General features: G+C 37.4%; 1 protein-coding gene across 2 annotated transcripts in view; it reads right to left on the bottom strand.

Annotated features, from left to right (window-relative positions):
- Positions 1-25824, bottom strand: part of RWDD3 (RWD domain containing 3) — a 91294-nt gene that overhangs the window by 19173 nt on the left and 46297 nt on the right. Inside the window, exon 6 of one of the 2 annotated variants that reach the window (XR_006296667.1) lies at positions 17651-17698. The exons of the other annotated variant lie outside the window; for it this stretch is intronic. The gene's annotated coding sequence lies outside the window, so the exon portion shown is untranslated. The remainder of the gene's footprint in view (positions 1-17650; positions 17699-25824) is intronic. 2 annotated transcript variants of the gene reach the window in all.

Here is a 25824-nt window from a genome sequence, read left to right as displayed (position 1 = left end):
TGTGAAATCCTTCCTCTGAAATCCTGCCCTCTAGACTGGCCTTGTCTGAATGCAATGACATTGAGTTCCTAATTAATGAAATTCCACATACCACATGGAGGCTCACTGGGAGCATTTAACAAAATGAAGTGCCTCGGTGAGCTCTCCAAATTCCTCAGAGTCCAATGACTAAAGATGTCCCAGAATGAAGAACTGAATGTGGTTTAGAGACACAAGGTAAATGGGGCACAGAATTTTTTGTCAGGTCCTTACAAGCATTTGATGAAATGCTATTAAAAGATTCAAAACCTTTAACATAACTATGAAAATTACCATAGCCTTACATACCTAGGACTAAAAGAAATTAAGCGGGGCCTAAAATACAGTTGGCCACCTTATTAAAGTAAAAAAAAGGAAAATGTGACCCATCTCTGGAAGGCACTACTCCTAAAGGTTAAGAACATGGTTCATCTAAGTATTCAACAAATTTAGCTATTAATACTATTTCTTCTCTGAGCATTTCAACTTACTGCTTATTACTATGATTAAAAGTATTACACAAAGCCTCCAACAAGTCTGTGAAAATTTGCTTTAATTACAATGTTAGATATAATTTTCTTTTTGGAAATAATAATGTATTATATGTAAAAAAAGATTTTTTTAATCCTATTTCTGCCTTGCTTGCTTTCCAGCCCTTTTATTAAATTTGGTTATGATGGGGTCAAAAGCCAGAGCAAACATCCTATTAGTTAGCGATATTCTACTGACACCAGGCAAGTCCAACTGGCATGAGAGGTCAACTACAAGTAAAACACTCTAAAGATTTACTTGCAACACATCTTGAAACAATCCATCTCTTTCAAAATGATCCAGCTGCTCTAGAATACCTAAGTGATAAGTATTTTTCCAAGCAATATAAATCAGTAGATTTAATCACACATTTATTGAATATAAATTTTGCACAAAATATTGTGCATGGTATTCCAAGAAAAGTTAGGATACACCATACATATCCCTGTCCTCAAGGAGCCTACTGTTATGAAGTCCATTTCCTCAGAAGATTTTGATTCCATACTTCTCCCCAGCCTAATCTGAATAAAGATGAGGAAAATCAATTTTTTTTCTAAACTATAAGAAGCATTTGATTCAATCACTACGTCTCATACCATAGCTTAAAGGCTATATTTTCCTTTGTGCATTTGATATTTGAGAATAATGAATTCAAAAATTATTGGGGAAAATAGGTCTGTAATTGATCTCCTAGGGAAACTACATGAAATCCCTTCAAAATTCCCACCAGGAGAAGAGAAGTGGATTCAGTTACACCATTCTGAAACCTTCCCAAGCTTTCTCCACTGGAATTCTAATTAGTAGACCCCTGTAAGCAATTGTAAATATGCTTCATTTAAATATAGGAAGTATTTCCTTGGGCTTTATAATACTTTGGCAGAGCTGATCCTATTTCCTGAGATTAAATAGGAGAAAATTCTTTCCTCTGGAGACTAAACTACATACAGTAAGATCATTCATTATAATTTTCATATAAATTCAAAATATACCACGGGAAGAGTAAATGTCTTCGTCCTAAAAGAGAACACCCTACAAATGCTAAGTGGAGCCATGATTGGTTTTACTCTTGAGTTTTGGCCTTTGTGGGATTAAAGTTCTCCAGGAAGAATTACTGAGGTGATAACTCATTTTGACAATGAAACCGAGTACAAGATAACTAAAACAAAAAACTTAATCCTTTTTCCTAAATAAAAAAAATCTGTCAATATTATTTGCTTCTTCAGAGTTTTGCTTCCATTCATAAAAATAAAGCTGTACCTTTTGTAATCTAATTCTTACTCTGTACCACTTAACACATAGCAGTAGGGAAATTTCAGAAGCTTAGTACCAAAACCTGTTACTCAAATGGCTGATTGGTAAGGGGAGTGGAAAAGGATATGCTTCTAATACTTTTTTATTGTCCAAGAAAACAAAGGGGAGCACTTTTCAATCTCTTGCTATCCTCTTGCAAATTTACATCACCACACTAAATTTGATAGCTAAATAGTGTTCTGACAGTGTTGTTGAGACTTGTATGTCAGATTTAGAAATGTTATTGTGGAGACTTACTTTGATGGTGAGATTTTAGAAGCTTATTTTCCTCCTAAACAAATGTATTATAGAGTGATGGATAACAGAGATTCAAAGGATTACAATGAGAGATCAAGGAGTTCACCTGTAATATCTATTGCATTGACAGCCGACTTTATTGAAGTTTCACAATATTAACTGCCTCTCTGTGGACTGGCTTATCCGGCTAGGTGATTATCAATTTATCACCAGTCAAAACACAGATTGCTTCATGTACAGTGTCTGTGGCATAATCATGTACCTTGAATCCGATCAAACTGGAATGATCCAACTCGGATGATTCTTGTAAAAGTGAAGAAGAAACATTAGTTGGGAACTTCTCTAATGAAATGATATCTAATTCAAGGTTTGATAGAACATTTTTCCTGGAGCCTACATCAAGAATGCAGCACTCCAAAAGGAAGTAAAACAAAGCCCAAGTGATAGAATGGAGAGAATGTTAGAAACGATTTACTCCTTTTTGCCGAGCCTTGTTTCTCTAACCACCCCTCAGTCCCACTTCATGGATACTGAGAAGGACTTGACCAGTCTTTAAAATCACCTCCACAGGGGCGCCTGGGTGGCGCAGTCGGTTAAGCGTCCGACTTCAGCCAGGTCACGATCTTGCGGTCCGTGAGTTCGAGCCCCGTGTCAGGCTCTGGGCTGATGGCTCGGAGCCTGGAGCCTGTTTCTGATTCTGTGTCTCCCTCTCTCTCTGCCCCTCGCCCATTCATGCTCTGTCTCTCTCTGTCCCAGGAATAAATAAACGTTGAAAAAAAAAATTAAAAAAAATAAAATAAAATCACCTCCACAGTGGAAGACTTGCACCTTAAAACTCCACTTAGTATTATGAGAACTAACTGAATTACATGTAGGAAATTACCTGGAATAACAAAGGACCAGCACTGAGATGCTTACATTACATCTTTGACTTGTCAATATAGCAAAAGCTTTTAAGAGGTTTACATTTCCACCCTATTTCCTGATCCTATCCTCTAACAAGGTCTAATCTTTCTCCACATATTGAGCTCCATCAGTAGCCACTCCAATTAATATTTGTTAAATGCAGGAATGGAGAGAGATTTTGGCCTTAGATGTCTGTCTGATCAGGGCAAGAATTAATAGGTACACTAGCAAACACTTATTGACCACTTACTATGTATCAGGTACTAATCTAAGTACTTTTCAGATATGAACTCATTTAATTTTCTTAACCACCCTGTGAGGAAAGTACTACTATCTTCCCTGTACTATCAATGAAAAAAGTGATGAATAGAAGTATTAAATAACTTGCCCAAGACGACCGAGCCTACAAGTTGAACCCAGGCAGATGACTCTAGAGCCTTTCAAATTCTGAAACCCAGATTCTATTCAGTCATACCCTGATTGGATTGAGTTGCTCTGCTCCTATTCCAGCTGCCTACCATTGTATAAAGTTAACCACCTCTAGAGGAAAATAGCATCATCCAGAGCCTTTACAATTTTTTAAGTGTCTGGCATTCAATAAAAAATTAGCCGATATACCAAAAAGTCAGAAAAAAAGAAAAAGAAATAGAAACAGGGCCACAGATAATTCAGATGTTAAAGTTATCAAATACAGATAAATACATTCAAAAGTAGATGACAACATATCTTCACTAGGGAAATGGAATCTATTAGAAAAAATAAGTGGAAATTCTAGAAGTGAAAGGTACAATAATTAAAATTAAGAAGTCAACAGAAGGGTTTACGAGCAGATTAAACACAAGTAAAATGAGTATCAGTACTGTAAGATAGCTCAATAGAAAATATTCAGACCAAATAAGAAAGAAAAAAAAATGGAAATATAGAAAAAAGTGCAAGAGATACTTGGGAGATGACAAAAGTGCAATGTAAGTGCAACTGGAGCTCCAGAAGTACTTTAGAGAGGAAATGGGGCCAAATCAATGTTTGAAGACATAATGTCTGAGAATTTTCTAAAATACATGAAAGATATCAAACCCCAAGTATGATAAATAGAGTATTAGTCACATCATAGTAAAACTGCCAAAAGGCAAAGACAAAGAGTAAACCATAAGAACAGCCAGATGAAAAAGCATATTACCTTCAAAGGAGCTACAACAATGACAACTAAGTTCTGAACAGAAACCATGGAAGCCAGAAGAAAACAGAATAACATCTGGAAGTGCTGAAAGAAATTTTGACAACTTAGTAGTCTATATACAGTAAAAACATCCTTCAAACACAAAGCCATCAAAAAAATAAATAAAAATAAGAGCACTTGTTGTCAGCAGACCCACATTAAAAGAAATACTGAAGGGGTTTTTAGACAGGAGGAAAATGACCCCAGATGGAAAGACAGAAGTGCAGGAAGAAATGAAGAGCAACAGAAAGGTAAATATGAGTATAAATATAAGTGACTATTAGCTACAAAGCAATATTAATATACCTTGGAGTTTAAAATACATACATGATTAAATGCATGACAGCAGTAATTCTAATAGCCAAAGGGGATAAATGGAATTAATGTGTTATTAAATCTTAGCATTGTCTGGGAAGTGGTAATTCATATTAGACTCTATTAAGTAAAGGATGCCCAGTAAATATACTCCAAAATATATCCTTACATTAATTACATTAAATGTAAATGGACTAAATACTTCAACTGAATGATAAAGTTTTAAAATAAATTAAAAAATCAAAATTCAACTCTACATTGCTAAATAAGTACTCCGAAATTACAGAGAAAGAATGGAGAGATATGTAAATACTATCATTAAACATAAAAAGGGGCATTTCATAAGAATATTTAAAAGCTAATCTGCCAGATATGAAGATGAAAAAATGATAAAACTAAACAATAATTCAGGGATACTAATACTTATGATAAGACTCTTTAATTTAATTTTTTAATTTACATCCAAATTAGTTAGCATATACTGCAACAATGATTTCAGGAGTAGATTCCTTAATGCCCCTTATCCATTTAGCCCATCCCCCTCCCAGAACTCCTCCAGTAACCCTCTGTTTGTTTTCCATATTTAAGAGTCTCTTATGTTTTGTCCCCCTCCCTGTTTTTATATTATTTTTGTTTCCCTTCCCTTTTGTTCATCTGTTCTGTCTCTTAAAGTCCTCATATGAGTGAAGTCATATGATATTTGTCCTTTTCTGACTAATTTCGCTTAGCATAATAGCCGCTAGTTCCATCCACATAGTTGCAAATGGCAAGATTTCATTCTTTTTGATTGCTGACTAATACCCCATTGTATATATATACCACACCTTCTTTATCCATTCATCCGTCGATGGACATTTGGGCTCTTTCCATACTTTGGCTATTGTTGATAGTGCTACTATAAACATAGGGGTGCATGTGCCCCTTCAAAACAGCATACCCACATCCCTTGGATAAATAGTAGTGCAATTTCTGGATCATAGGGTAGTTCTATTTTTAAATTTTTGAGGAAACTCCATAGTGTTTTCCAGAGTGGCTGCACCAGTTTGCATTCCCACCAGCAGTGCAAAAGAGAGCTTCTCTCTCTGCATCCTTGCCAACATCTGTTGTTGCCTGAGTTGTTACTGTTAGCCATTCTGCCAGGTGTGAGGTGGTATCTCATTGTGGTTTTGATTTGTATTTCCCTGATGATGAGTTATGTTGAGCATTTTTTCATGTGTCAGTTGGCCATTGATAAGACTCTTTAAAAGCACAGGCAATTAAAAAATTCAGGACAGTGGCGTAAGAGAGAACTAGGCAAGAACATAAATGAGGAGAACAAGGGTATCTTTAAGTCGTGTTGTGGATTCACAGACTCTTATTTTTCTATTATTCTTTAAACTATATATTTGAGACATTATTTCTCTTTTGTGTGTATGATTTATCTGACAATAAGAAAACTCTTTAAATAGTAAAAAAAAACCCTTAATCTACTAGAAAGATGTGACCACTTTAAATTCATAGTCTTTCAAATTAACAGAACTAAATATAGAAAGAGATAAGTCCACAATTATAGTAGGAGACTTCAACAAACTTTCAAAAATTACTCACTGAACAATCAGACTAAATGATGTATTAATTGACTTAATTGACATATGTAAAATTATCTAATAACGGAACATGAGACATTTACCAAAACTGACCATATTCTGGGACATAGAATGAGTCCCCAAGTCCCCCCATATTTCAAAATATTGAAACCATTAATGTATTCTCAGACTCAGTGGAATTAAGCAAGAAATCAGTAACCAAATGGAAACTAGAATATCGCTCAAATATTTGGAAATCAGTCAAAGAAGAAGTCAAAATAGAAGTCAGAAAATACTTTGAACTAAGAGATTATGAAAACATGACATCAAAACTTGGGAACACAGTTATCCTGTGTGCTTCACTTAATGGGAAAAATCAGTGACAATGGTTACTTTGAGGAGGGAAGATGACTGAGAAATAGTAGAGTAGAGCCTGGTAATATTCTATGTCTTGCTGGAGGAGGGACATGAATGTTGTCCCTTTGAGAAAAATTCACCATGCTCTACACTTATGATTTGGGCATTTTTCTGTATGCATGATTATACTGCAAAATAAGATTTACTTTAAAAATATCAGAAATTATTCCTGACTCTTCTTTTTCTCACACCTCACATTCAGATCATCAACATTTCCTGTCAGTTTCAATTCAAAAGTTATCCAGAATCTGGTCATTTCTCACTACCTCCAGCTGCTAATCTTGTATAAACCAACATCATCTCTTTCTTGATTCACCTCCATTTCATGTCTAGTCTTCCTGCTTCTGCCCTTGCTCCCTATTGCCATTTACCAACACAGTCATTAGGGTGAGCTGTTAAAGCCGAATCAAATACGTTACCACTCTCCACAAAATTGTCCAATTGGCTTCTCATTTCACTCACAATAAAAGCCAAATATTTGTCACGACTATGTGCCTACATCATCTGGACTGCCATCCCATCACTTACTTCATCTCCTACCCCCACATCTTGACCACTCTGTTCTACCCTTACTGCCTCTTTGCTCTTTGCACAACTGCCAGGCACATTCCTGCTCTGTGAGATTTGTACTCATTTCTCCATCTCGCCTGGATGTTTCTTCACCTAGATCCACACAGCTTTGCACAACTCTGCACAACTCTTTGCACAACTGCCAGGCACATTCCTGCTCTGCGAGATTTGTACACATTTCTCCATCTTGCCTGGATGTTTCTTCACCTAGATCCACACAGCTCATTCCCTTACTTCTTCAGATCTCTGTATAAATATAACTTTCATCCCTGACCATTATCATTGCAATTCTTCCCATAAACAACAACTTCCAATCCCTTTTCAGTTAAATTCACCAGATATTTATCCAGTGCCAATATAAGCCAGGTACTTAGGTGCTCATGACAAATAGGTAAACAAAACAAAGATCCCTGCCTTCATGGGGCCTACATTCAAGAAGGAGGAGACAAGGAATAAACATAGATACACCAATTATACAGTGAGTTGAAGGTAAATAAATACTCTGGAAATAATACTGGGACAGGTTAAGCAATGTTTCTCAGACTGTTAAGAGGGGGTGAGAAAGGAGTTTAAATTATAAATAAGGTGTTCTGAGAAAGCTTTATTGAAAGCAATAACATCTGAGCAAAACTTTGGAAGTAGAAGGGAATTAGCTACATGGATATAGGGAGAAGATTGTTGAAAATGGAGAGTAAGCACAGAAGCCTGAAGTAGGAATGTGCCTGGCATGTTGGCAGGACAGTAAAAAGGCACATATGGTTAGAACAGTGGGTAGGGTGAACAACTGTCCAAGTCTGCCAGGAACTCAGAAGTTTCCTGAGATGTGTGACTTTCAGGGCATCCAGGACAAATTGAGACGGTTGGTTGGTCACCCTAAAGAGAAAGAGTTGAAAGAGGTGAGGTCAAAGAAGTAATGGGGCTAGATCATGAAGATCTATGAGGGTCATTTTAGGGACCCTGATTTTTTAAAATGAGGAAAACAGCACAGCACGTGGGTGGTTCAGTCAGATGACTGATTAAGATGACTCTTGATTTTGGCTCAGATCATGATCTCTGTGTTCATGGGTTCAAGCCCTGTGCTGGGCTCTTTCCTGACAGTGCAGAGCCTGCTTGGGATTCTCTCTCTCCCTCTCTCTCTGACCCTCTCCTGCTCACACACTCTCTCTCTTTCTCTCAAAATAAATAAATAAATAGATATTTAGGGGTACCTGGGTAGCTCAGTCAGTTAAGCACCTGACTTTTGATTTCGGCTTAGGTCACAATCTCGCAGTTCGTGTGTTCAAGCACTGCGTGGGGCTCTGTGATGACATCACAGACCCTGCTTGAGATTGTGTCTCCCTCTTTCTTTGTCCCTCCCCCACTTGCTCTATCTCTCTCTAAATAAATAAAAATAAAAATAAATTTTAAAAACAATTTAAAAATAAATAAATAGGGGTGCCTGGGTGGCTCAGTCGGTTGAATGTCCAACTTCAGCTCAGGTCACAACCTCACAGTTCATGGGTTTGAGCTCCATATTGGGCTTTGCACTGACAGCTCAGAGCCTACTTCAGCTTCTCATCTCTCTATCTCTCTGTCTGTCTCTCTCTGCCTCTCTCTGCCCCTCCCTGCTCATGCTTACTCTCTCTCTCTCAAAAATAAAAATGTTAAAAAAATTTTTAATAAATAAATAAATGAGGAAAACAGGGAGCCAGTGGAATGTTTAAAAAACTCTTTTTATGGTTGTGTTGAAAATGGGGCATAGAAGGACAAGTGTGAAAGAAGGAAAACCATCATGGATGCTATTGCAATAATCCAGGTGAGAGTTGATGGTGGCTTGCACCAATGATTTTTTAGTAGAGATGATAACAAGTGGTCAATTCTGGGTGTACTCTGAAGGTAGAACAAGTAAAATTTCCTAAAAGATTGGATGAAGAGTGTAACAGAAAGAGGAAGGATAACTTTCCAGGGGTTTGATCCAACCAACTATAAGAACGGAGTCGCTATCAGCTGAAATGAGAAAGAATGAACATAGAGCAAGTTTGAAGAGAAAAAAAAAAAGCAGCTCTATGTTAGACATGTTATAAACCCTTTTATGCCTCATTATCTTCCATAGTTTTTATCCACACTGACATGCTATGTACTTTATTTACTTACTTATTTATTATCTATATTTGCCCACTAGAATACAGTCTCCAAGAAGGCAAAGACTTTTGTTTGTTTTGTTCACTGCTCTATCACCGGCTTCTAGAATAAATTCATCTACTACATAAGCATTTATAGAGTGCCTCCTGTATGATTGGAACTACGCTAGGCTCTAGGAACGCATCAAAACATATGACATGTTCTTAGGATTGCCAGATAAAATACAGGATGGAAGGCCACATTTGAATGGCATATAAATAATCAATCATTCTTAGTATATATATATGTCCCACATTCAAATATGTATGCTCCATAGACAAAAATTCAATTATGGGAAATAGTTATCTGAAAATAAGTTTAACTGGGCATCCTGTATTTTTATTTGCTAAATCTGACAACCCTTATGCTTTCTGAGTATAAGGAACCTAAACAATAATGGGATATATAGAAAAATAAGCAGTCTGTATATAATAACTTGAGGAATCCAGGACACCATGGGAGCATACAGGAAGGGTATCACACATAGACTGTGCATATTGTAACTGAGAGTAAAGTTATCTAGTTGAAAAGTGCAAAAGCATCCCAGGAAGATGGAATAATGTAGGTCAAGCTTAGAGGACAAAGAGACCTTGGGACATTTGTGAAGCTGCATGGTTGACCTGGTGTCTTAGATATACCTAGAGAACATAATTGTGTGAGACGGGAATCGGAAGAGTTAACATCTCCAAAAAGCACACGTGGCTGAGCAATTACTCTACCAGAGACCTAGGCAAAGGCCAGCAAACATAGGCACCTGCCACCAGAAGCAAGAGCAGCAAGGGAGACCATCTTCCCATCCACCAAGCAGTTGTGGCAGCAACAATACAGGGTTCTTTTTGTTTTGTTGTTTTTTTTTTAATTTGAAAGAGAGAAAGAGAGTGCAAGTCAGAGAGGAGTAGAGGGGGAGAAAGAGAGAATCTTAAGCAGGCTTCATGCTCAGCACAGAGCTCAATGCCAGGCTCAGTCCCACGATGCTGAGATCATGGCCTGAGCCAAAATCAAGAGTCGGAGGCTCAACAGACTGAGCCACCCAGGCCCCCAACAATAGAGGGCTCTGACATTCACTGCCCACCAGCTGCATTTCACGGGGCTTGACCATCATGACCAAGGACAAAATGGAGGACAATTCTTTTCCAGTCCATCCTTGAGAGACTGACTGTGTTCCCAGTTTCCCCACAGGTAGAAAGAGGCAGACAGAACAAAACCTACTTTCATACAAAACAGGTAAACACTCCTGAAAATCTGGAGGAGGGAAGAAATCCCATAGAAAAGGCTGGAATTTCTGTTAGCAAAATGGGCAGAGGTTGGTACCCTTCGTAATCTCTTCTGAATCCACAATCTGGCAACATTTGAGTTCTACAAGAGCATGCATTCTCAGCAGGAGCGATCCAACTCCCAGAGAGGTGAAATTAATTCTTGGAGGTAGGAATATCTTAGATATTATAATGGTATGTTACCCTGCAAAAGGCTATCGTACATAAACAGATCTATAGTATATCTGTGATTCTAAAATTATACCAGAGGATAGGGGAAGAGAGGATGAGAAGACCTTTTAAAAATATCTAAAAAGGCTACTTAGGGATGGCAAGAATGAGAAACAAATTGATAAACACGGAAGTAGAGCAAAGTTCTACCTGAGGGATGGAGACCAGGTTGGTGTGACAGATGTGTTCTTCTGGAAGAAGGGGTAGAGATAGAAAGGAGCAGGAAAGGAAGGTATTCTGGGTGGTGCAAACACCATATGCATAGACTTCCAGAAAAAGTAAAAGGTAAACAACATAAATGCAATAGCATGGTCAAGTAAGATAAGGTCTGGAAAGGCTTTATTGGATTTAGCAATTAGGAGGTCACTGATCATTTAACCTCTTTGTGCTTCAGTTTCCATACTTGTTAAATTAAATTGAAAAATAATCTCCCAGGCAACTTAAAGCTCTAAAGACTCTCATGTGGACTGGGTCTCTTTACACACAGAGACACACACAAAAGACACATCCACACACTTATACACACTCCCAACACACATGCTAATCTCTTTCCTTAATCTAATTTTCTTATCTCTCTGCAGCTATATTTGCTTTTGAAGAATTCCAGTTCTCTTTGTTTAATGATAACAATACTTTTTAAAAATCAGTTACAAGAGTCTACAGTTCCCTGATAAGCTGAGTTGCTGGACAATAAACGGGTTAATATTAGTTCCTATGAGCATTCCTAATGCTTTATAAATACCTTTTATAATGCAATAAATTCTTTAGAATGTGGATGCCAGATTTTTATTTCATTTTAAAAAATGATTTGAAAACCCAGATTCATTCCAATGGGGGGAAAAATGATTTCCACCTAAACTATCATTCATTCATTAAATATTTTCTAAGTGCCTACTATGTATCAAACAGTACAATATGTGTGAGAGAAATCATCAGCGAATAAAGACAAACAGTCCATAGCTTCCAGGAACCCAGAAGGAGGAAAGTAAGGGAATAACTGAGAAGTTGGTAATGTTAGCACCATGTACTCATTGCTACCATGTGGCCACGTGGGTAACACATCCGGACCTTGGACCTGCTCCTGAAAAGAGCTCTGGGGAGAGGTAAAGTATCAATTTACCAAAGAGAAAAATGGCAGCAAAGACAACAGCCACTCTAGAAAGAGGAGTTCATCACCATTTGGAGGCCATAGACCCCTTCTCAGAATCATGTATTTAAATGTCTAACATAAGAGTACAAATGTAGCCAATTACACTGAAGTATGGTTATCATTTTTACAATTTGTGGTATGTGCATTTCTTTCCTAACACATTAAATAACCAGATCCAGCAGCTGTCCCAAGAACAACTATCATTTTGAAGCAGTGATGAGCACAAATGGCCTGCTGAGCTACTTGTAACCCTGTGTTATAAAAATATCTGTGATGTTTATTGATGACAAAGTCACAGACACTATTAATAATTCTGCAGTCTGGTGCCTACATTTATAATTGAACAGAATGTGAAATTTCAGTTAGAGCTTAAGGAAAGTAAAGAATTGTTTTACTATCTAAATCCACAGGCTCTCCTAAATTCCACCCAGGGAACCCTTGGGCTGCAGCCCCCTGTTCTAAGACATGAAGCTTAGTCAGGATTTTCTCCTTCAATAACATAGTTCTGTAGTCACTTGTAGAGCTATCATTCCCTCATTGGGATTTCCCAAAGATGTAGCTTGTCCATTATTTGGGGCACACTGCCATCCCATGGCTCCTCCTGAGGAGTTTAGCATTAATAACATTCACAACAAAGCAGCCTTTTAGGGCATTAGACCAAACCTGCAAATTAATGCACTGGCTCATCACAATTCATTAATCAAACTCAGACCGGATTTAACAACAGATTATTAAAGACTCAAAATTATACCCACAGAAGAAGAAGGGAAAAAAAAAAAAAAACCAGGCAGCTCCCAGAGGGTCAAATGTAATGTGAATGGTTTTGCATAAAACCATAAACCTGCTATTAAATTAAAAACAGGAAAAATTATGTCCACTGCTTATCTCCAGTCATTTTTTTTTTAAAGGAACGTTAAGCTAATTTATTTCTTTGCTCTTCCTGGTTACATAGTAAAAGACTAAAAGGTTACAATGCACTGGTTCTTTTGATGTTTGGTTGAGCAACTTACACTAACATGTACTGACTGAGGTAAAGAAATTAATGAAATTACTCCCATAATTCATTACTAATGGAACACTTTCAATGCTTTCAACTGACAGTTCACACACATCTTCGGCAGACAGCGAGACACCTCTTGGAAACTGTAGGGCTCACTCCTTCTGATAATGACCAACAAAGCAGAACTTGGCTGCTTTGTCCTACAATTTCACTGATCTCTCACCTCCATGTGTTTGCTCTTGATGAACAGGTCTGTTCTCTCTGGGAACAAAAGCAGGAAGGGGGGAACAATGATTGGAATTTTTCTTTCCCTTCAGGGAAGTTAGGTAGACCAGCTGGGGATTCCCAAAGATGTATAAACATTCAGAATGCTGTAATTGGGCAGGACACAGAGCTACAACTGACTTTGCAATGAACTTTTTTAAAGGTTAATATTTTAGAGCAGCAATCATGGATAAAGAGCATAATCCTAATAAGAAGTATGAAAAAAAACTAAAGAACTGTGTGATTTTGTGACATCTTTGCTCTTTCCCCATTAGGACTGAATCATTAGTTCTTTCTGTTTTTGCAGAAACAGAAGCAAAAATTACTAGCACACATGCTGATTAAAGTAGGTAAGTGACATTTCTGGAAATACAAAATGTTTTATTCAATGTAGGTACCTGTTTGATATTTATAGAGTGTTTTGGTCTTACTACTGTCTGATTTAAACTCTAAACTGCTCAAGAGAAGTGTCCGTGTCTTTGTTATATACATGAAAATAATTAATAACGTCTCTCTGAAGATAAGCTCCTATACACTGATCATACCAAGTTAGTATAAAATGACACTATGGGTGAGGCAAAATATACCAATGACCATATAATATATGCATAATACAAATTATGTATAATAGAAAAAGGTCCAAAATAGTCAACACATTCAAAACACTTTATAAATACAGGAAGATTCTTTTTTTTTTTTAAGTTTATTTATTTTGAGAGAGACAGAACTATGCAAGTGGGGGGTGGGCAGACAGAGATGAGGAGAGAGAATCCCAAGCAGGCTCCCCACAGTCAGCATGGAGCCTAATGTCGGGGCTCAAACCCACGAAACTGAGACATCATGACCTTACTGAAACCAAGAGGTGGACATTTAACCGATGGAGCCATCCATGCATCCCAATATAGGAAGATTCTAATACAACATGATTTGGGTTTGGATTCTGCTCATATTGTTGTAGTTACATTATATGCAGTAAATACATAGGCCAATTCTGTCATCCCCTCCTTCAACCCCTGGCACTCTTTCCTGTCTGCTAGGGATCACAATCCACCTCAACACAGCTGTAATTGTGTTACACTGCAAACAGCTTCCATCAATTGCTTAATGACTTCTTAAAAAGAAATGTATTCACTCTACCCAGACACAGTATCTGGCACATGGTAGGTATTCTCTAAATATTTCTTGAAATGAAAAAACAATACTTCCTCTCCTCTTTCCAAATGAAAACCTACTATGTTAGGACTGTCCTTCCAAAATCAACATAAACAGTACTAATTCCCACCAAGTGTTATCTTAGAGATTAACTGCAAATAAGTGCCTCATATAAATATCTTGGGATTTTTCATTGAACCTCCAGTCTCACACAGATGCTTATTACCCTGTCATGTGGTCAAATAGATGCACCAGAAGAGAAAGTTATATCTATTTGAAAACACAATTGTAAAATCCATATCATAGAAACAAGGGCCATCGTAAACCACCAAGATTAACAAAAATAAAGCCAACCTTAACTTTTGAACAGGAACACTTTGGGCAAAAGAGTACAACTGAGATCCCTTATTTCTCTAAGGTGTGATAAGTGGGTAAATTCTAACAACAGCTACTGTGGATAAAGCCCCTGCTCTGGACCAGGCATCTGCTGCGTGGGTGACATGGAACGACAAGCCCATCAAGTGGACATTAGCATCACTACTTTAATAAGCACTAAGCAGGAAATTCTGAGAGCTTCAGCAGCTCATCCGGAGGTCAAGCTAAGGTGTTGCACAGCCAATGTGTAAAGTCACATCTCCTGCTTCCAAAGTCCTATGACACAACTACTCTATTGCACCGCTCTTCTCTCAGACCCTTTCCCATGTATGCCCTCCACTAGAGCTACTTCCAACCTAAAACAATCACTGAAGGAAAGATCTGGTCTTCAGACATACCTTTATGCCAATTCTAGATAACCCACAGATTATAAGTGGCAGAAGAGCAAGGTTATTTAGCTGTTGGACTATGGTATCAGATTGCCTAGATTAGCTTCCCAGTCCTCTGACTTCCTTGTGTGGACAATTTTCTTTTCTTCATTGTGCCTTACTTTTCTCATAAATAAAATGGGAGTGCAAATAATGCCAACCTCATGAGGCTGTAGTGATAATTAAATAGGTTAGTAAATGTGAAATGCTTTGTGCCTGACATAGAAAGTGCTGAATGGTGTCAGATGCTATCTCCAGCTCTTAACAGCTACAACAGAGTGGAGACTTGGTCACTCACAATTCACTATCTTCACTGACCAGCTTCCAATCACTAGGCTTTACTGAGCATTGAATACAATGCAACCTAGATAACAAAATAGCCTGAAAGTGGTTTTAATGTTAGACCTCAGGCTGTAGATTCTTTGCCCTGAAGGACAATTGGGCAATTCCTCCGAAGTCCCAGTGGTAAAATTCAGCGCTCCATCCCCCGAGGGAACATTTGGTTCAACCCGAGGACTGAGTGACCTGGATAAGTCTTATCTGCATCCACTACTCATTTTCATTTTTAAATTATTTAGTGTTTTACCGCAATCAATCATTTCATCTTTCCGGGCTTTAATTTTTCCAACTTGTGAATACTGAGGGGTAGAGGGATCTTCACCACAATGCTGTCAATGAAACCACCAGAGCTTTCAAATCAATATAACTTTTGAAAGTTAAGGAAAGTGGGAGCTGCAACTGAACAAAATTCATACATCCCAATGTACAAATGTAGAACTTCAGACCCAAGATCACCCAGCCAGTAATTACAATTTTGAGATTTGAACTCACAGCCTACTGTCCTCAGGTGCCTATTTCCACAACTTTAACCTGCTCTTCTAAGGAAAGAAAGAATTCAAACATCCTCTTTCATTACTATTATTTCTTAGGTATAACTAATTTTAACATATTACCACTATTAGACTCTTTTAGCTAATTATATAATGATGATGATGATATATATGAACAGCATAGAAATCTGTAAATTATGAAAGCAGCTTGAAACATCATCTTCCATACTGGCTCTGATATACAATAAAACTAAGAATCTGAATATTTTATAATTATTGTTAGAATTGATGCAGTGCTGAGTTAAAAATCACGAGCCATAGTGTCCACACCCACGTAACCTGAATTAGTCCTTTGATAGAAGACATTCACTGAGTGAATGCTGAATAAACATTTGCATTCCCTGCCAAGAGGAAATTTTTAAAAATTACTGTAAGCTTGAGCCAATGAACTCTGTAGCTACTGGTGACAAAGACCCTCTACATCCTTTCCTCCTGGTTGGAAAAACAAAAGGAAGTGAGGTGGTTCACAAGAGAAGATAACGAGAGGGAAGAATACAGAGCAGTCTAAGGTAAACAGAATAAGGTATAAAATCCTTCCTCTCCGAGGAACACATCCTTTCATATCCTAAGGTAATCTCCAGGCAAAAATGTCTAAGTGACAGACACTTTCACCACAAGTCAAAAATCCATATGACCACAGGTGAACTGGGCTGCTGAACCTTATCCTAAACTATATTTTATAAAATCATTCTCTCTGGATCAATAAAATGCAAATGCTGAAGTTATCTTGTTAACCATCAAAATAAAAGGAACCTTGAGAATAACGTTGTCATTCTTAATTAAAACGGGCTTTTTAATTCCTTTAACTAAAGTAGATATTAATACTGGAAACACTTTGCTAACTAAAGAAAGACTCTACCCATACCCCCAATTAGAGAACACTTCATTTATATATGATGCAGTTTATAACTACTTAGCGGTATGGTTGGGTTAAGTCTCTTTGGCCTACTTTTTAAATGATTAAATACTCTCCATCCAAGTAAATAGATGTCTTCAGAGCCGCATTTTGCATGATAAAACATTCTTTAAATGCATAAACCTTCGCTCAAGATTTAAGAGGGCAAAAAATCTTAGTGACAGTACATTCATTATGTCTTTATTAAGGCCAGACTTTTCCATAGGGTTATGCGTAGCTGAAAATAAGGCTCAGTTTAATAACAAAGCAAGCTTTCCTAGGACTACAAAAATTGTAAAATTTTAATGTTTAATGCATTCCTTAATTATAGAAAACTCTGCAAAGAATAACATCCTTGAAATTTACTATGCAAATGCTCTTAATTTATGACAAATTGCTCTTTCAAATACAAGTATTAAATCTCTATGAGATTGTTGAGGTAATGTACTAATATGCATCACTAAGATCTTAAATTTCTAAGTGGCAATGCTGTTTGTTAGATGCAAACAAGGATTACCTTAATTAAAATATACTATCCCCAGCCTCTCAGCAGATTTAGTTCAGTTTTTATATAGGACAGATTCATTATCTACCTCAAGTTAATAAAAGTCTGACCTACTGTGGTTATTTCCTTTAAAATTTAATTTTAATTACTATTTTGTTAATGGAAATAAAGCACTAAAGAATTGTGAAGATGATCCAAAAGCAATTTTGAAAACTTAATTAAAATACCTCTTGAAAGCTTCAAAAGGAATTTAACACTTACGTGGTTTGATAACTGATGGCCTTACAAATACCGCATTAGATACCAACTCTGTAAAAAAATCATCAGATGAAACATGCTTTAGAACTATAGCACTTCCTTAGTCTGTATCTTGAACTAATGGTCCAACTAAATAGATATAAACATCAAGCCTTTCATTCAAAATTTTAACATTAGACAAAGGTTCTTAACAAAGAAATAAAATGAGTAACCATTACACAGTGCCTTCACAATACATAAACCTTAAATGCATTCAGAGTTTTTACATCAAACCATCCGGGCTAAATCCAGATAATTTCAGAAGTGTTCAGTTTGTCTTCTGATCCTTCGGGACCCGAATATAAAATTAAAAGGCTGGTAAGAAGTTGTATAAAATTCGGTACCAGAGTTTTATTAGGCAGCTTCCTCTCCAATCTAAATTTCAAAGGTTTACACATATATTATTGATCTTATCTGTGAAAATATTGGTTCAGTAAATAGCCTTTAAACATAACACAATCCATAGATTTTATTGAGATTCACTCCTCATGAAAAAGATAAGAATATGAGAAGCAGGGTATAACAAAGAGCATGCTCCAGGGAAGAAGCACAGACTTTGTGATATTTAAAATATATTTAGCAGCTCTTATATTACAAACCTCACAATGTTATGGTTCATAATGCAATGTGCATTTTTGTACCAGACTATTTGACTACTTCCAGTAAGTAAAATCCCTGCATTCATTAGCAATAATGAATTTTTCTTCTCATAGATCTATTTAATGAAAACGGCATTTTGCCAGAAACCACCCCCTACCATGTCCCGAAAAAAAAAAAAAAATCAGTATACCATTTCATTTAACATAAAGTCAGGGATCTATTCTTCTAAACATTAGAATTCCAACTCCAGAAATTAAAGAAATTTTACTAAAAATGAAAAATAAATATATGACTAAAATCATTGGATAACAATTAAGCTAAGGTAACACTGAATTTCTGTAATTCTATATTAACCTTGAAATGTGATTTAAATTCAGAACCCAGGGATGCCTAGGTGGCTCAGTTGGTTCAGAGTCTGACTTCAGCTCAGGTCATGATCTCAGAGTTTGTCGAGTTTGAGCCTCACGTTGGGCTCTGTGCTGAGCCTGGAGCCTGCTTCAGATTCTGTATCTCCCTCTCTCTCTTCCCCTCCCCCACTTGCACTCTGTCTCTCTCTCTCTTAAAAATAAATAAACATGAAAAAACTTTTTTAAAAGAATAAATAAATAAATTCATACCCACAAAAATGGCCTAATTGAACAAAGTAAAAAAAATTCTGTAAAAATACAAATCCATCCTTTGTTATTTTTTTTTATTTGCCACACAGAAAATCACCAATTTTTGAGTGAGTTATTTTCTAAGAGTTTACTTACATGTCAGTTTTTTAAAACTTAAGATGAATATTACCCTAGAAGCAATAAATAAGGATCAGGTTCATCCTAAAAAAAATCTATAAAAGCCTTAATTTAGCTTTATAGCATAGCTGCAAGACTTGCAATGAAATATAACAGAAAGCAAAACTGTTTCAATACTAGTAATTAAAGCAAATGGAAAGTTAAATTGAATAAAAGATAGTTTATTATTCTTAAATGCTCTGGGAATAATAGACTTAATTGGAAGAGAAAGCAAAGTAGATGAGACATTTGTGAGAATTCTGAACAGGACTTCTGAGCTTTTTCAAGGTCTTTGGAGGTTATTGTCACCAATCCGGTATTAGGTCTTAATTTCATGTGAAAACATAACATGTATTACTTTACGTGGTAAAGGTAAGTTTAAAAACAAGTGTTCCTCCCTTTTCTTGTTGCAAGTAATCTCTAATATTCACTTGATTTTCATCAACAATGATAACAGTAATTTTTAACTGATAATTGCAACAGCAAAAGAGGGATGGTGGAAATTTTCCTGGAGACTCACGCATGCTCATGCACAAGCACACACACATACACATGTACGCACACACATGCTCGCGCATGTTGCGACAAAGGTAAGGAGGCGAGAAGGAACAACAGAGAAGTATTAAAAGAAGGGACGCAGGGTTAATAAGGAAAACTGTACAGAAGAACCTAGGTGGCTCAGTCCATTAAGTGTCTGACTCTTGATTTCAGCAAAAGTCATGATCTCAGGGTCGTGAGACCAAGTCCCACACTTGGCTCTGTGCTGACACTGCAAAGGATGCTTGGGATTCTCTCTCTTCCTCTCTCCCTGCTCCTCCTCTGTTTGCCCATGCACATGAATGTGCTCTCTCTCTCTCTCTCTCTCTCTCTCTCTCTCAAAATAAATAAACTTAAAAAAAAATAAGGAAGCCTGTAATGAAAGAAAACGGTAACTTATGGTCTGTTGGTTGGAATGTTTTATTTGTTCGGTTTGTTGGCTGTGTGTGTGTGTGCATAAAACAGTGAAGGAAGAGAGGGAGAGAGGCCAGAGTGATTTCCTGATACCCATCTTTCCATTTAAGTTAGTTTTTTAATCTCGGTAGTTTCTTTTGAGAGTAAAATGTACCAAAGTGACCAATGATGCATATGATTCCTTACATTCAAAATACAATGGTTTTGGGGCGCCTGGGTGGCGCAGTCGGTTAAGCGTCCGACTTCAGCTCAGGTCACGATCTTGCGGTCCATGAGTTCAAGCCCCGCGTCGGGCTCTGGGCTGATGGCTCGGAGCCTGGAGCCTGCTTCTGATTCTGTGTCTCCTTCTCTCTCTGCCCCTCCCCACTTCATGCTCTGTCTCTCTCTGTCTCAAAAATAAATAAACGTTAAAAAAAAAATCAAAATACAATGGTTTATAGTTTCTACACTAATAAGCATTGAGAAGCCTTAAATAAATTAAATAAGGCTTAGAAGAATTCAGAGTTTTTGCATAAAACCACAGTGCTATATTACTACAAAACATTTTGTTTGTATTTTGATCCTCTAGGACCTACTCAAATTACCAAGCTGATAATGTACTACATAAAATTCAGTACCAAAGCTATATTAGGCAAAGACCAAAAAACAAACAAACAAAAACCCAACAACAACAACTTAGAGCTTTTAACATGCTCATGTGCATTGGGACTGTCTAAGAATATGTAGTCTGAACTTTTCTCAAGGGGTATCTGCCAGTGTTTGCATTCTGTGAAACATACTCTGGGAAAAGCAGAGTTAGAGTCAGTAATAAGACAAAGATTCCCACGGACACCCCTGTTGTCCAAGACTGTTTTGGAGAATCTAGCCAGTAAAATGGGTTAGTAAAATGGGTTAAAGAAATGTGGCATGCATTAGAATGGGAGAGAGAGCATTATCATTCTTTGCAAATGATATTAGAAAATCTGAGAGAATCAATTAACATCTATTAAAACTAACAAAGAATTTAGAGGAATAACAAGATATGAAAGCAATAATTTTCACTTATACTAACAATCAGTTGGAAAATATAATGGGAAAAAATATTTTACTCATAATATGAATTTAACAGAAAGAAAGAGAGATCACCCAAAAGAAAAATGGGCAAAGAATATTAACAAGCAATTAAGAGAAATATGCAAATAGCCAATTAACATAGGAACAGATGTTCAAACTCAATAATAATCAAAAAATATAAATTAAAACCAGATACCATTTTCCCCTTATGAGCACTGAAATGATTAAAAACGTGGGCAATACCCCATGTTGACATGAAATGTGGAGGGAAAACATACCCTTCTGTGAGTGGTATTACTCAGAGTCCTGACAGGAAATTAAGAGTACACTCAAATTTGGTAATTTGAAGAGCATTTAATAAAAGGGTTATTTATTCATAAGGGTGTCAGGCTGGGTGGAGGGAACCCACAAGAAATAGGGCAGAATCTAGGGCTAGAAGGAGAAAAACAGAGCTGAGCAGAGAAAACTGTGACCTTAGGTCTGAGAAGACAGCCAGCCCCCAGTAATCCCACAGGAGGAGCCAGGAGAAGTAGTTCCTCCTAATTCTCCTCCTTCCTTCTCATCTCCTGCCAGTGCCCCCATCCCAGACAACGCAGCCCAACCAGAAGCCCAAAGGCTAGGGACCTACACATCCAGATCAGCCTCTCAGAGCTCAATACAGGATAGAAAAGGGTAGAGGGTACACCCCAAGGTGCAACAGAAGATATCTAGCATGTAAAGGTTAGGAAAAGTATAAATTAGGAAAGCCAAATTGAACGACGGTTTGGCAACATTTACACTTAGCATAATATTTGTGCAATCATTAAAAAAAAAGATGACAAAAACAGAAAAATATCAAACCATTAGAAGAGGTTGTCTCTGAGGAAGGTTGGGAAGGAAGCTCAGGGTTGCAGGGTCAGACAGATCTACGTTTGCATCCTGAGTCTAGCTGCTCAATTAGTATTTTTTTTTTTGACTACAAAAAAAAGGACAGAAAATCAAACTGACCTGATGAAGACAGTTCAGTCTTCATCAAGGCTCACACTGCCAAACCATGGAGAAGCTCGGGATAGGTCTGCCTTCAGAAATACCTGGATCCAGGGACTCAGACCTTATCAAATTTTTCTCTCTCTCTCTGCCTTCCATCCACTGTCCCTTTCCTCCCATAGGCTACCAGCTCTGCTCCCTCTAGTTGGCTTCATTCTCTCAGGCCAGCTCTTCCCACAAGTTCAATCCATAGCCAAATGCAGTGATAAAAGTATATTCTTCAAGCCTCAAGGCTAGAGAGAAAAGAGTTTCCCAGGTACTTCAGTTGAGATTCTTCTACAAAATGCCACTGCGTGGACAAGCGTAGATCACATGGCCAACCATGACTGAATCATATGGTAGGCCACAGGATGAGGGCATGGCGACTGGCCCTTCCTGGAACAAATGCCCCACTCTGTGACTAAAGGACATGAGAATTTTAGGGTGCCTAGCTGGCTCAGTAGTTTAAATGTCTGACTCTTGATTTCGACTCAGGTCATGATCTCACGGCCATGAGGTCAGCCCAAAGGTTCCATGATAATTGTAGAGCCTGGGATCGTCTCTCTCCCTCTCTCTCTCTGCTCCTTTCCCACTTGTGCTCTCTCTCCCTCTCTATTTCTGTCCCCCCACTCTCAAAGTAAATAAGGAAACATTAATTAAAAAAAAAAAAAAGGACATGAGAATTTTGATTATCTTTCACCACAACCACATGTTTGGGATAGAAGAACCACAATCTCCCTAAATGAGAAATTTTCTTCCGGACACTAGAATAGCAAATAAATACTATATAAATGGCAACCTCGGACCCTCAGTTTCCTCATATGTAAAATAAAGGAGATGATGGTGTTCATCTTATTCTTATTCTCTTATTATTCTTTTTATCTCTGTATTTCTATATTATTTCATGTTTTAAAAGAACATTTTGCTTTTAATCATGAATAAGAAATCTGTTTCCATTTCGAGAAAAAAAGGAGAAGCAAACAACATTAATTCAGGAAGAGCTATCAGGTTAAGTTAATTACTAATTACTTAAAATTTGTATTACTTTTACATTGACTCTTCACAAAATACCTACTACTAATAATTACTTGTCTATACCTAATCAAATTTAAATCTCACAAAGACTTCCTAAAATTGGTGCAGTCCCCATTTTACTGACAAAATTTAAACTCAGAGAATTAAACTAATTTACCCAAGGACACAAAGCCGACAGCTAATAAAACTGCTGTGTAAACTCAGATCTGTCTAAAGAAGAGGTCTGCAGACTATAACCTGTGGGCCAAATCCCACCTGCCCCCTGTTTTTTTATTGCCCACAAGCTAAGAATGGTTTTTTCACTTTTGAATTGTGGAAACAAAGGAAGAGAACACTTTATGACACATACAAATTATGTGAAATTCAAATCTCAGTGTCCTTCAGAAATGTTTTATTGGAACACAATCCTGCCCATTTATGCCAGAGAAGATAGATTTACATCTTCTTGGTGGCTGCTTTGGCACTACGATGGCAGAGTAGAGTTGGGAGAATGATCATGTGGCCCAAGAAGACTAAAATATTCACTATCTGGTTCTTTACAGAAAAAGGTTTGCCAACTCTGGTCTAAATCCCAAACACATTGTCTGTCAAGGACCTCTTACTACCTATCCAGATACTGTCTAAAACTTACTGGATGATGCCGCTAGAAGGTCTCTTGTGGCCCAAGCAAGGGTATTTCAATGCAAGAAAATAGGAGAGCATCTGCCAAGTTCATCTTGAGGGATGGAGAACAACAAAGGAGGTAAAAAATGTCTGCTGCCATACCACCCTGACTGACCTGATCTCAGAAGCCATGTAGGGTTGGGCCTGGTTAGTACTTGTATGGGAGGTGAGGTAAAAAATGCACCAAATAATGACATCTGCTTAGGACAGAGGAGGGGAAGGAAACAAGGTTATTGGTTCCCAATGGCACATGGTGTGACCATTCACTTACATAAAATGTTAAGTTGAATTCCTGAACACAGTATCACACATCATTCACAACACCTAGTAGGGTCAGAAAAAAAATGTTTTTGAGAGAGAGAGCATGAGTGGGGAAGGGCAGAGAGAGGGGGACAGAGGATGCAAAGCAGGATACGTGCCAACAGCAGTGAGCCCGACATGGGGCTTGAACTCACTGTGAGATCATGACCTAAGCCAAAGTTGAGCACTCAACCCACTGAGCCAGCAAGGTACTCCAGAAAACTTTTTTGGTATTAATAAATTTAGAAGTAAATCCTGCATGACATTTTAAGTTTATAAAACTATTCTAAAGCAAAAAAAAAAAAAAAAAAAAAAATGGAGGGCATGGAGTAAAGAATGACCTATTCAAATTCTTAAAATGGAAACTAAAAAACTTTGAATCAGTTTGTAAATATCAGAAGCTAGTCTGCTAGTCTGCCTTTCACTATACATAAGCAGTATGGACTGCCAGGTTCACAGCAGCCCTAAGGTGTATTCCCTGCTTCATTATACCAGTGCTAGATTTATACCATCCTCAGAAAATAGTTACCTACTATTTTCTCAAAAATCTCTGAAGACTATACAATCACTGGTGTTCAGAAAATAATTTCTCATAACCTTTATACTTAAGCTATGTTTCTAATATAATCAAAATATCAACATTAAGAATAATTTCAATCAGAGACATGGGACAGTAAATCCATGACTTCCTTTTATTTCATCACTGACTTATTGTGTAGCTTAGATGTATATGAATCTTATGTAGGCTCTGGGTTTCTTAATTTATGAATCTAAGCTAATATAGAATGTTTTAAGAATTGGACTTAGAAATTGTATTGGGTGCCTAGGTGGCTCAGTCAGCTAAGCGTCCAACTCTTGATTTCGGCTCAGGTTATGATCTCACCTGAGAGGAGTTTGAGCCCTGCGTTGGGCTCTGAGCTGACAGCATGGAGCCTGTTTGGGATTCTCTCCTTCTTTCTCTCTTCCTCTCCCTCCTCCCACCCTCTAAAAATCAATAAACTTTAAAAAAAAAGAAACTGTATGAATTCCCTTATGGTCTCTGACAATAGATATCAAGTAAGTACAGGAGATTCTCATCATGGAATCACTAGACTCTATTTATCAAAGTGAAAAACATGAGTCCCCCTAAGAGAACTAACGAGCCACTAGGCCACAGAAGAGAGAGTCGTAGGCAAGACAGAATGTGAATGCTAACCACCACTTCATCTCCTAGTGTCTGCCTTCTCTACTTCTGAGCAGTTGTGTATATTAGGTATACTGAAGCCCTCTATGAACTGCTAAGCACTGTAAGATGTGAGTTTCTACTACTGTCCTTGATAATCACCCTTAGGATCGTAAATGCAACTGATTTAGAAACACAATACATTGCCTGGACAGAGCCAGATTATCTTTAAGCAAGTTTCTGATGTCTGCTTAGGGTTAAGTAATCATGGCATATATTTCACATGCAGCATTACCAGTAGGAATTCAATAGGAAAAAGTTGATGGGTTGCAGGAAATAGAGAACATGTTGTTCTAACTAACTCACAGTTTCTTTGTCTCATCGGGTTGATAAAACTATGGTGAAGTCTTGATTGGAGGTTGCATATTACCTGGCAGGTTAACCTTTCTTTCAACACGACGGGATTTGGGTTCAAAAGCTGATGACAAAACCACCATGTGTCTAAAAACTGATCTTTTCATTTCTACTGTGTAAGCAGGTTGAAACGGCTGTGCCTGTTAATTAACCCCTGAATCCCGTCAAGATAATTGAAGCGT

This window comes from Prionailurus bengalensis, chromosome C1 (assembly GCF_016509475.1).
Source record: "Prionailurus bengalensis isolate Pbe53 chromosome C1, Fcat_Pben_1.1_paternal_pri, whole genome shotgun sequence".
Classification (NCBI taxonomy): Eukaryota; Metazoa; Chordata; class Mammalia; order Carnivora; family Felidae; genus Prionailurus; species Prionailurus bengalensis.
Note: the sequence above shows the minus strand (reverse complement) of the source record. Positions and strands in the feature narration are given on the sequence as shown.